Source organism: Monodelphis domestica, chromosome 7 (genome assembly GCF_027887165.1).
Source record: "Monodelphis domestica isolate mMonDom1 chromosome 7, mMonDom1.pri, whole genome shotgun sequence".
Taxonomy (NCBI): Eukaryota; Metazoa; Chordata; class Mammalia; order Didelphimorphia; family Didelphidae; genus Monodelphis; species Monodelphis domestica.
Window position 1 is genome coordinate 209,380,371 of NC_077233.1, and position 12,011 is coordinate 209,392,381.

A 12,011-nucleotide genomic window follows, 5' to 3' on the forward strand; every position below is an offset into this window, starting at 1 on the left:
AGTTATCACTCTTTGCAGATGACATGATGGTCTACTTAAAGAATCCTAGAGATTCAACCAAAAAGCTAATTGAAATAATCAACAACTTTAGCAAAGTTGCAGGATACAAAATAAACCACATAAATCATCAGCTTTTCTATATATCTCCAACACAGCTCAGCAGCAAGAACTAGAAAGAGAAATCCCATTCAATCCCATTTGTCACCTTAGACAAAATAAAATACCTAGGAATCTACCTCCCGAGACAAACACAGGAACTATATGAACTCAACTACAAAACACTCTCCACACAACTAAAACTAGACTTGAGCAATTGGAAAAACATTAACTGCTCATGGATAGGACGAGCCAATATAATAAAAATGACCATCCTACCCAAACTTATTTATCTATTTAGTGCCATACCCATTGAACTACCAAAATACTTCTTCACTGATTTAGAAAAAACCATAACAAAGTTCATTTGGAAGAACAAAAGATCAAGGATATCCAGGGAAATAATGAAAAAAAAACACATATGATGGGGGCCTTACAGTCCTTGACCTTAAACTATATTACAAAGCAGCAGTCATCAAAACAATTTGGTACTGGCTAAGAAACAGAAAGGAAGATCAGTGGAATATCCTGGGGGAAAGCGACCTGAGCAAGACAGTATACGATAAACCCAAAGATCCCAGCTTTTGGGACAAAAATCCACTATTCGATAAAAACTGTTGGGAAAATTGGAAGAAAGTGTGGGAGAGACTAGGAATAGATCAACACCTCATACCCTACACCAAGATAAATTCAAAATGGGTGAGTGACTTAAACATAAAGAAGGAAACCATAAGTAAATTGGGTAAACACAGAATAGTATACATGTCAGACCTTTGGGAGGGGAAAGACTTTAAAACCAAGCAAGACATAGAAAGAATCACAAAATGTAAAATAAATAATTTGGACTACATCAAATTAAAAAGCTTTTGCACAAACAAAACCAATGTAACTAAAATCAGAAGGGAAACAACAAACTGGGGAAAAAATCTTCATAGAAACCTCTGGCAAAGGTTTAATTACTCAAATTTATAAAGAGCTAAATCAACTGTACAAAAAATCAAGCCATTCTCCAATTGATAAATGGGCAAGGGACATGGATAGGCAGTTCTCAGATAAAGAAATCAAAACTATTAATAAGCACATGAAAAAGTGTTCTAAATCTCTTATAATCAGAGAGATGCAAATAAAAACAACTCTGAGGTATCACCTCACACCAAGCAGATTGGCTAACATAACAGCAAAGGAAAGTAATGAATGCTGGAGGGGATGTGGCAAAGTAGGGACATTAATTCATTGCTGGTGGAGTTGTGAACTGATCCAACCATTCTGGAGGGCAATTTGGAACTATGCCCAAAGGGCCACAAAAGAATATCTACCCTTTGATCCAGCCATAGCACTGCTGGGTCTGTACCCCAAAGAGATAATGGACAAAAAGACTTGTACAAGAATATTCATAGCTGCGCTCTTTGTGGTGGCCAAAAACTGGAAAACGAGGGGATGCCCATCAATTGGGGAATGGCTGAGCAAATTGTGGTATATGTTGGTGATGGAATACTATTGTGCTAAAAGGAATAATAAAGTGGAGGAGTTCCATGGAGACTGGAACAACCTCCAGGAAGTGATGCAGAGTGAGAGGAGCAGAACCAGGAGAACATTGTACACAGAGACTAATACACTGTGGTATAATCGAACGTAATGGACTTCTCCATTAGTGGCGGTGGAATGTCCCTGAACAACTTGCAGGGATCCAGGAGAAAAAAAACACTATTCATAAGCAAAGGATAAGCTATGGGAGTAGAAACACCGAGGAAAAGCAAATGCCTGAATACAGAGGTTGAGGGGACATGACAGAGGAGAGACTAAATGAACACTCTAATGCAAATACTATGAACAAAGCAATGGGTTCAAATCAAGAAAACATCTAATGCCCAGTGGATTTACGCGTCGGCTATGGGGGGTGGGGGGGAGGAAAAGAAAATGATCTATGTCTTTAATGAATAATGCTTGGAAATGATCAAATAAAATATATTTTAAAAAAAGGAGGCAACTGAGTTGACTTTTGAAGAAAATCAGAAATTCTTTATAAATTTTAATTTTTGTGTTTTTTTCACAAAGTATTTATTTTCTCTCCCTCCCATCTCCCTCATTGAAAAAGAAAAAGGAAAAAAGTAAAATTCTTCTGACAACTATGCATACTTAAATAAAACCAGTTCCCTCAATTGTCATATCAAGAAAAAACATCTCATTCTACAACCCAAGTGAATCATCCCTCTGATTAGGTATGTAGGGTGAGGGAGTATAAAGGTTCAAAAATAAGTCCAAGTCTATGGCCAGAAGAATGGTGGCTCTGTTTTGTACCTAGGATTTAGAGCTAGAAAGGACCTTAAAAAGCCATTGAACCCAACCCATTTGTTTTACACATAAGGAAACTGAAGCAGAAAAGTTAAATGATTTGCTTAGTATAACAGTAAATGTTTGAGACCAGATTGACTTCAGTCAAGTCTTCCTGAATATAAAACCAGCATTCTATCCACTGTATTGCACTGCGTCAAACATATTAAGTTTGAGATACTTTCTAGCCATCCAGTTGGAAATGTCCACAGGCAGTTAATAATGTAGGACTACAATTCAGGAGTAATAGATTTTCTATGTGTATCAAGGAACATATAGAGTTGATCAGGCTCTCTTATAGATCACCTCCTCAACTTGTTCCCATATTTAATCTTTTATATCCATAGCTAGGAGAAGTCATGACTGCGAAGATAGGATGTCTTTTTTTAGCTAACCAAATCAAGAACTTAAGTACCCCCTACTTACCATTAAGTATGAGAGTTCACAAGTCACTTACTAGAGTAAGCTTACAACAATTCCAAAGGCCACTGGCCACCCCCCTTCTTCCTACCCCCCCCCCCCAGCAGTGCTAGACAAATTAAAAGACTGCAATAGGTTTCTGTGAAGAGGAAGAGAGACAGGAAATGATGTAGAAAAAGGGGTATAAAAAGAGACCGACATGGTCTGGGAGAGCATTCCTTTCTTGGTTTTTGGAGTGAGTGGCTGAGATTCCTGCCTTGGCTTTGGAGGAGGCTGTGTTGGTAGAACTCTGGCTGAAGACACCACTGGGACTTCTGGCTGAGGATTACTGGGAAATCCACATGGAGATTGGACGCAGGAAAGCTCTTGTTGGGGCTGACAGACTTCACTGGAGAAGGGCTGGTAGACTTGTTAGGAATCTGTCTCTTTATCTACAGTTTCCACTTTCACTCTTTCCACCTCTTTGGTGGTAAATAAAAGTTGCTAAAAGTCATTTTGACTTAAGCTATAATATTTTAAAATCGGTGACCACAATATTACTTTATAACTCTCATGTTTAGTAAAAAACCTAAATTTACATAACTAAACAAAGAATAGATAAAATGGAAAATTTTTATTCCATAAAATTGAAAACTTGTTGCACAAACAAAGCCAATGAAGCTAAGATTAAAAAGGCAACAGTTAACTGGGAAATAATCTTTGCTACAAGTTTCTTTGATAAAGGGGAACTAAAGTATAATTGATAATGGAATGAAGACACCAATAAAGATGTGTTCAGGCCCATTTGACCACTCCAAGTTCTTGATAAAACATAATAGAAGACATTACCTGGGAATTGGCATGTACTCCTCCACCCAAAGTTAAGGAGGTTTTTTTTTTTTTTAATTACAACACTAGTAGGTAAAAAAAAAAATGTTTTGGTCTAGAATTTAGATCTGTAATAGGAAATTCACCTGTAGGAGAACCTGAGGCAATATCCTTGCCATCAGAAACAGACATCTCATCTCTGAGTGAGGCTGATTCCACATTCTCTATGTCAAAAATGAAAACGATCTGTGCGGGAAGAAAATCTAGTCTTTGCTAAGTACAGAGGGGTACTCTCTATGGGAAGGGCCAAGGCTGGGCCCAGTAATAACAAAAGGATAGCTCACCTGAGAAAGGGTCAAACATGGTTCTCCTACTTTGGAAAGAGACTGATTGCATGCAAGGCTTTGGGCTAGTTCTCCTGAGGCAAACAGAAGAGTTCCCCCTCTGCCTCAGGTGAGGGATAGATTCTCCTGGGTTTCATACAATAGTTACACTTTTGGGCAGGTCTGAGACCAGGTATTTCAGTGTGGATGGCAATCTGAGACAGGTCTGAGCCAAGTGAGCAACAGAACAGGTGTGGTAGACATCTGTCAGGGACAAGATGAATTGTTTGATGGAGACTGCATTTGAATACTCAGGGACTCTGAGGGAAAGAAACCAAGGACTCACATATCAGGAATGCTAAAGTGATGAGTGATTCCATAGCCCTTGCCTAACAGATGAGGTGGTGTTTACAGGAATAAAAGAAAATTGCTTCCTCGATTCATGTTGGGGTTGGACAATCACTTATAAAGATGGTAGTGAGAGGAATGGTGTCACCTGAAAGAGCAGACATGGCAAGATTGGTCCAAGTAACAGAAAGATTATGGGGATGGTTTGATTTGTGGTTATCAGATATAATGATGAAACATTCATTGATCTATGACAAATTGATAGACAAAGGGAAAGTGTTTGTGCAATTGGGGAGGGGCCAACAAGACAGCTTACATTATTAAAATTCTGCCCATACCTCCTCAGGAATGTCTTCTAAGTATGGACCGTGAAAAATAACAAGGCAGGAGAGGAGCATCCTACAGATTGATGCATAGCTGACCAAAGACACAAGGAAAATCTGATGAAGGGTAATCCCAAGGACAAAACTCCTCTTCTTGGAAAGATGAAGGAAACAGGAATTGAAACAACGATAGGCTAACACCACCAATATAGTGAGTAAGAGAAAACCTGAAAGAAATAATTGTCTATTGCTACTACTAGGGTGAAGAGGGTCATATGCAAGGAGGATCTACCTGTGAAGAGAATGAATGCCAAAGCCACATCATTCCACAGATGTTGTGATCTTTAGGGCCAACTTCATGAAAGGAGATGAAGCATAAGGAAGGAAATTACTGAGTCCCCAAAGAGGTAAGCATGATCTTGTCACCTACTTAAAAAAATAGCTCTTACTTTTTATTAGAGTAACAACTCTAAAACAGAAAAGCAAGGTCTAGGCAAATGGGGTTAAGTGACTTGCCCAGCATCACAGGTAGGAAGTGTTTGAGGCTAGATTTGAACTCAGGTCCTCCTAACTCAAGACCTAGTGCTCTATCCACTAAGGTACCCAGCTACTCTTCACAGACTTAAAAAACAAAAAAACAAACAACTTTACCTTCCATCTTAGAACTAATACTAAGTATTAATCCTGGGGCAGAAGAGGGGTAAGGATTAGGCAACTGGAATTAAGTAACTAGCCCAGGATCACACAGTTAGGAAGTATATGAGACCACATTTGAACCCAGGATCTCTCGACTCCAAGCCTGGTGCTCTTTCCACTATGACACCTAGCTGACCTGTCTTCATTTTCAAAGAGACCTAATGATATCACAAGATGATGTCTTGACCTGCACATGAATTAGATTTAAGTGAGGCAGAGTTGCACAAAGTCATCAGCCTCACTCCCTCTCCCAGGCATCCAATTCCAGTGGCAAGACAAGAGTCAAAACAACTGGTGATGCTTTAGGATGTAGCTGATAACCTTGGCACCTTCCATGTCTGACCATGTTCTAGATGCTCCACAGTGCCTGCTTCAGCCATCTTCATGGCCACTGGAAAAAATTGTTCTAGTCTGTCCATGCTGCCTAGGGAAATCTTCGAATGCTTAGGTGGACATGCCTCTAATTCACTGACAGGGTTGTGGCCCATCAGTTACCCTCATCCTGGTTTAGATGGTTTTACTGGGGTGTGGATGATTCACGTCACAGCTTCTTGGAGCCACAGTTAAGAGTTCGGTGTCAGGTGGACACCAAAGGTGGTTGAGCAGTCCTGAAAAGGGTGCTCAGCAAGCCCTCATACTAGAGGCGTTAGTCCTCTCTGGATACTCATATATACCCTGGATAGTATGTAGTGATCTAACACACAATGTATACTTCATATAATTTAGACCTTTAGTTATTGAAAGTCCATCAAGTGATGCTTTACATTAGTTATATTGTTTCATGTCTCATTTAAAAAAATTTTTTTTCTATTTAACAAGCATTTATTTTCTCCTCTACCATGGAAAAAAAAAGCAAAAAAAAAACTTGTAACCAATATAGATGGCCAAACAAAATATTCCCTTCCTGGAATGCCCCCAAATAAATATCTCATTCTGCATATTTTGTCCATCCTCTCTCTGTCAAGAGGTAAGTAGCATTTTTCATCATTAGACCTCTGGAATAATGGTTGAACGTTGGGTTGATGAGCATTCTTAACTATTTCAAAATTGTTCATTTTTACAATCTTGTTATAGTATACATTTTTTCTATATTTTTCTCACCTTTCTCTGGATCCATTCATACAAAACCTCCCAAGTTTCTTTGGGAAAAGTCTCCAGCATTTTTTACAGCACAATAATATTCTCTTTTAGTCACATGTTACTGTTGTTCAGTCATTCCTTTTTTGAAGGACAAGGGCATCCTCTTAATTTCCAGTTTTTTTGGGGGGCTTTGCCCCCCAGAAAGAGCTGTTATAAAACATATGGTAATGTTCTCTCCTTAGTCTCTTTGGGGAATATACCTAGGTTGTGGCATTCCCGAGATAAAGGTTTGCACTTAAAAAAATAACAATACCTACATGACCTTCTGCATGAGTTGTTGAAAATTGCAAGCAATTAAGTGATATATTTTTGTTTAGTCCTTTAGTCATGTCCAGTTCTTTGTAACACCATTTAGGATTTTCTTGGCAAATATAATGGAGTGATTTGCCAGTTCCTACTTCAGCTCATTTTTACTGATGAGAAAACTAAGGCAAACAGGGTTAAGTGATTTGTCCAGGGTTACATAGCTACTAAGTGTCTGTGGCTGCATTTAAACTCGGATCTTCCTGACTCCAGAGATCTACTGATGAAGAATGCTACCTACCTTCTGACAGAAAGGGCACGGACTAAATGAGACATGATTTCGGTACATGGAAAATCAGTAAATGTTTCATTTGACTATCTATATTGGTTATCATATTCCACTCCCTAGGGTGGTGGGAGGAAAGAAAATAACTTTTGATAGCTTGGTTTTTTTCCTATTTTTAAAAACCATTTATCAATTGGAGTGTGGCTCTTATTTATATACATTTGAATCAGTTATATATATACCCTCAAAATGAGACCTTTATTAAAAAAAAAAAAACTTACTGCAAAGACTTTTTTCCTAGTTCATTATTTCCCTTTTAATCTTAGACTTTTTGGATTTGTTTGTGCAAAATTTTTTAAATTTAATTTAATCCAAATTGTCCATTTTCTCTTCTGTAATTCTAACTATTCCTTGTTTAGTCTTCAACTCAATTTAAGTTCCTATTTTTAGATAGGAAAGGGAACTTTTTTATTGCCTATACTTTGATTCAGCAATACTGGGTTTGTACTCCAAACAGATAATAATGAAAAAAATTGTACAAAAATATTCATAGCTGTGCTCTTTGTAGTGGCAAAAAATTGGAAAATGAAGGGCGGTCCCTTGATTAGGAAATGGCCAAACGAATTGTGGTATCTGATGGTAATGGAACACTATTGTGCTGTAAGGACTGATGATCTGGAGGAATTCTATATGAACTGGGAGAACCTCCATGAACTGATGCAGAGTGAAATAAGCAGAACCAGGAGAACACTGTATACAGAAAGTGAAACACTGTGGAACTATCCAATGGAATGGACTTTGCTACTAGTAGCAATGCAACAAGCCAGGACACTCCTGAAGGATTTATGAGAAAGAACGCTATCCACATCCAGAAAAAGAACTGGGGAAGCAGAAACACAGAAGAAAAGCATATGATTTATCATGTGTTTATATGGGTATGCGATTTGCAGTTTGGGCTTTAAAAGATTGCTCTATGGTAAAAATGAATAATATGGAAATATAGATCAAGTGATAATATTTGTATAACCCAGTGGAATTTCTTGTAGGCTCTGGAAGTGGGGGGAGGGAAGAGGGAAGGGAAAGAAAATGAATCACGTAAACATGGAAAAATATTTTTAAAATGAATACAAATTTTTTAGAAAGGGAACTTTTTTCCTTGCTCCTCTAGTTTGCGGAGGATGTCACCTTTTATGTCTAGGGAATGTGTCCAGTTGGAGCTTATTTTAGCATATGGTGTTGTAAAATGGAGATTTGAACCCCAGACTTCAATTCCCAGAAGTCCTTGGCACTTCCCAGAATTCCCTATAATCTCACCTGAGTCCCCACCTGGGTGAGATCACCATTTGTATGTAAACTGGCTGTAATGCCTACTTGGGCCTCTCCTTCTTCCTCTACTCTGGACATGGCAAGATGTAGTGAGTAAGATGTGAATGGGCTAATCAGCCCTAGGCATGTGGGTTTATTATTTTGTATCCTTGATTTCTAATAATCTTTAATAAACCTCATAAAATATAATATTTCTATTACTAGAAACTAAAATTAATTTTTACAGTGTGAATGCTGATCTCAGCCTAATATCTGGAGGCTGCTTTATAGTTTTCCCAGCAGTTTTTGTCAAATAGTGAATCCTTATCTTAGTAGCTGGGGTATTTAAGTTTTATTCAACATTAACCTCCTAGGTTTTTGCTTTTGTCTGCTGTATACTAATCTGTATTGTATGCATTCAAATTGTGGAAAATTCATATTGAATTGTAATACTTTTTATACAAAACCTTTCTTAAACGTGGGCTTTTGAGGGTCAGCAGGCTTCTAAGCTAAAGTAAAGTCCTCCCAGGCCTCAAAGCATCTCAGTGGACTGCCTTTGTTAGAAGGAGCGTGGAGATCTGCTCCTTATATATTCTAAACAAGAACTCTCTTAGAGAAGAAGGGTCAGCAAGCTAGCTGCTGTGCTGGGCTACAGTGACCCAGCCACCAGGTGAGGAGGAAGGGGCATGTTGGTGTCCTTCCTCCTGTGAACAGAGACCCATCTCTTCCTGTGAAGAAGTCAGAAGGAAGGGCTTGGGGTTTCTAAGGCCACCTCCTCCAGAGACTATTTCCTTATCAGTGATGTCTCAGTGTGTCCCGGGGAGTGGTGATGTGACAAGGGATATATATTGGCTTGTAGAGGAATTCTCATCCTCTTTGGCCCCAGCCTTTTGATGCCCATTCAGATTGTGGAGGGAGTAAACTGGCTTGTTGAGATTGCCTCTAGCAGTTGGTTAATAAATTAACTTAAAACGAAGAAATCCTGCTTCTGGAGCATTTCAGTCATTGCGTGGTTTACGTTTGCTATGAGTGGTACCCGAAGATGAATCCTTGGGATGCTGGGTTAGTCATCTTCATTCTTCTGGGCACTGACGTTCTTTTCATGCTCTGATGTACAATTGTGTAGGCCACATAGATCGTAATTGAGGGACCACAAAATTATTGACTCCAAGGAGGCATTCGGCACTTATTTAAAGGAACTGGAACAGAGCTGAGCTGAGTGCCTGCAGGATGGGAAAGAAATCTTTGGTGTAGTCTTAATCCCAAGGATTCCAGGCTATGATTGAGAACATTTCAATTAGTCCTCCCAGGGGGGAGGGAACATAAAGGGTCAAGAGAAGTGAGAGATAGTATGTGGAGATGAGAAAGAAAGGAACTTGGGGAAATGTATGTATGATAAGGGAGAGAATGGGAGTCTGGACTAAGTGGATACCCAGGACCAAAGCCCCGCCACTGCTGCTGACCTTGTTGCTATCCCCAAAATAACCATAGGACATTTTTACTTCCCTGTCATTTTGGCTCTTGTGCTGAGCCTATATGCCAATTTTTACTTCTTTAAGGATTAGTTTGCTTTTTGTATGTGCCATGCTTAAAAAAACCAAAAAACCAAACCCCAAAACCCCTTATCTTCTGTCTTAGAATCAATACTATGTTTTGGTTCCAAGACAGAAAAGTGGGAAGGGCTAGGCAATGGAGGTGAAGTGACTTGCTTAGGGTCACACAGCTAGGATGTGTCTAAGGTCACATTTGAACCAAGATCTTCCCTTTTCTAGGCCTAGTTTTCAATACACAATGCCACTTTGCTGCTCCCTGTGGCCATGTATTTTCAAGAGAAAATGGGGTCTCTTTAATATGTGTGCGGATAGTTCTTGAAAAGATTAAAAGCAGCAGAGTTGGGGAGGGAGAGAGACAGACAGTGAAAGAAGAAAGAAAGGAGGAGGGACAGAGGGGGAGAGAAGGGGAAAGAAAGAGAGAAAGAGAATGGGGGATGGGGAGAGAGAGAGAGAGGAGGGAGAGAGGGAGGGAGAGAATGTTTTCATTGTTGAACAGAAGAGTTTTTATTGACAAATATTATTGTAGCTCCCGAACAGCAGAGAAAAGATTAAGTGAATCTGGACAGTGAGCCAGTAGTGTTCTGGTGGGAGGAAGCTCCTCTGAGACTGTGGCCTCAGGCAAATTTTCCTCTCTTATTTCTGGCAGGTTCAATGAACCCCAATTACCCCAGGGCAAAAGTAGGGCACTGAATTAGGGAAAAGTCAGATCCTCCCTCAGGATACCTGAAGAAAAGAGCAGGGAAAGAACATTTCTGCTAACCAAAGACCTCCACCTCCCAGCTATCCTAAATATGAAATATGGAATCGCGATCTAAAATGTTTGTGCCAATATACAAATAATTAATAAAACAAACTATTTGGGCTAAAGGGGTATGTAAGGATTACTTAAATAGAGAGACCGGCTCATGGGGGGGGGGTCCAGGTAAATATGATTTGACCCATCTTTGTGGGGCATAGAAGGGCCATGCCTGTACCACCAGCATGATAGCTGTGGAAAAAGGGAAGACAAGGTCTGGGACACCTGAGGCTGGGCAATCCTTCCTCTCGCCTTCAAGAGAAGTCCTGGCTTAGAATTTTAGCAATCTGATTCTTCTCAAATATCTCTGGTGTAGGGATGTGAGTTCAGAAAGAAAGCTTCTTCCTAGGCAGGAAGCTAGACCTAGAGATGGGAGGTCCTGGGTTCCGATCTGGCTGCAGATACTTCCTAGCTGGGTGAAGCTGGGCAAGTCACTTAATTAATCCCCATAGTCTAGCTCTTGCCTCTGCCTAGGAACCAATATACAGTATTGATTCTTTTTTTTTAAACCCTCACCTTTGGTCTTAGAATCAATACTGTGTACTGGTTTCAAGGCAGAAGAGCAGTAAGGCTAGGCAATGAGGTTAAGTGACTTGCCCAGGGTCACACAGTTGGGAAGTGTTTGAGGCCAGATTGGAACCCAGGACCTCCCATCTCTAGGCCTGGCTCTCCATCCACTGAGCCAGGTGCTCCCCACAGTATTGACTCTAAGATAGAAGGTGAGGGTTTAAAAAAAAACCAAACTCTGCTATATACTCTTAAGGGGAAGCTTCCACTTACCACCTTGGCAGTCTATTCATCATTAATTACACAGAAGACTATCACAAATAGGGAATCCCAGATCAATGCATTTATCCAAACCAAACAATAACTAGGTCCTGGAGAAATGTCCCAGATGAGCACAAGTTAAGGAAATGCGAAGATAAATGTGATCTGCTGGACATAGCAAGATCCCGGCTCAGGAGACCAAAATGCTCTCCCCAGGGGTGGTGTTCTCTCTTCGGAATGAGAGGCTCTGAAGGTCAGAAACCTCTGGGGTCAGCTCCAAGGCTTAGACCACCTCCCAAACAGTTTTCCCATTTCTCATGTCTCTCTCTAGAGAGTTGCTGAAACTCTGTAAAGCTTGTCTGCTTGTCCCTCGCATAAGGCTGGCCGCCTGCCCTGCCCTCAGTCTTCTCTTAGCTAATCCAGAGTCTAATCTCCTGCAGCAGCACACAAACCCATGATGGCCTTGGATGGAAACAGGCTTACATCTATTATTTCCTCAGAATGGGGGAGCTGCTAGTTTGGAAACTCTCTTTACCAACTAGCTTCTGACTTATAGATAAATCCCGGGGAAGTGAG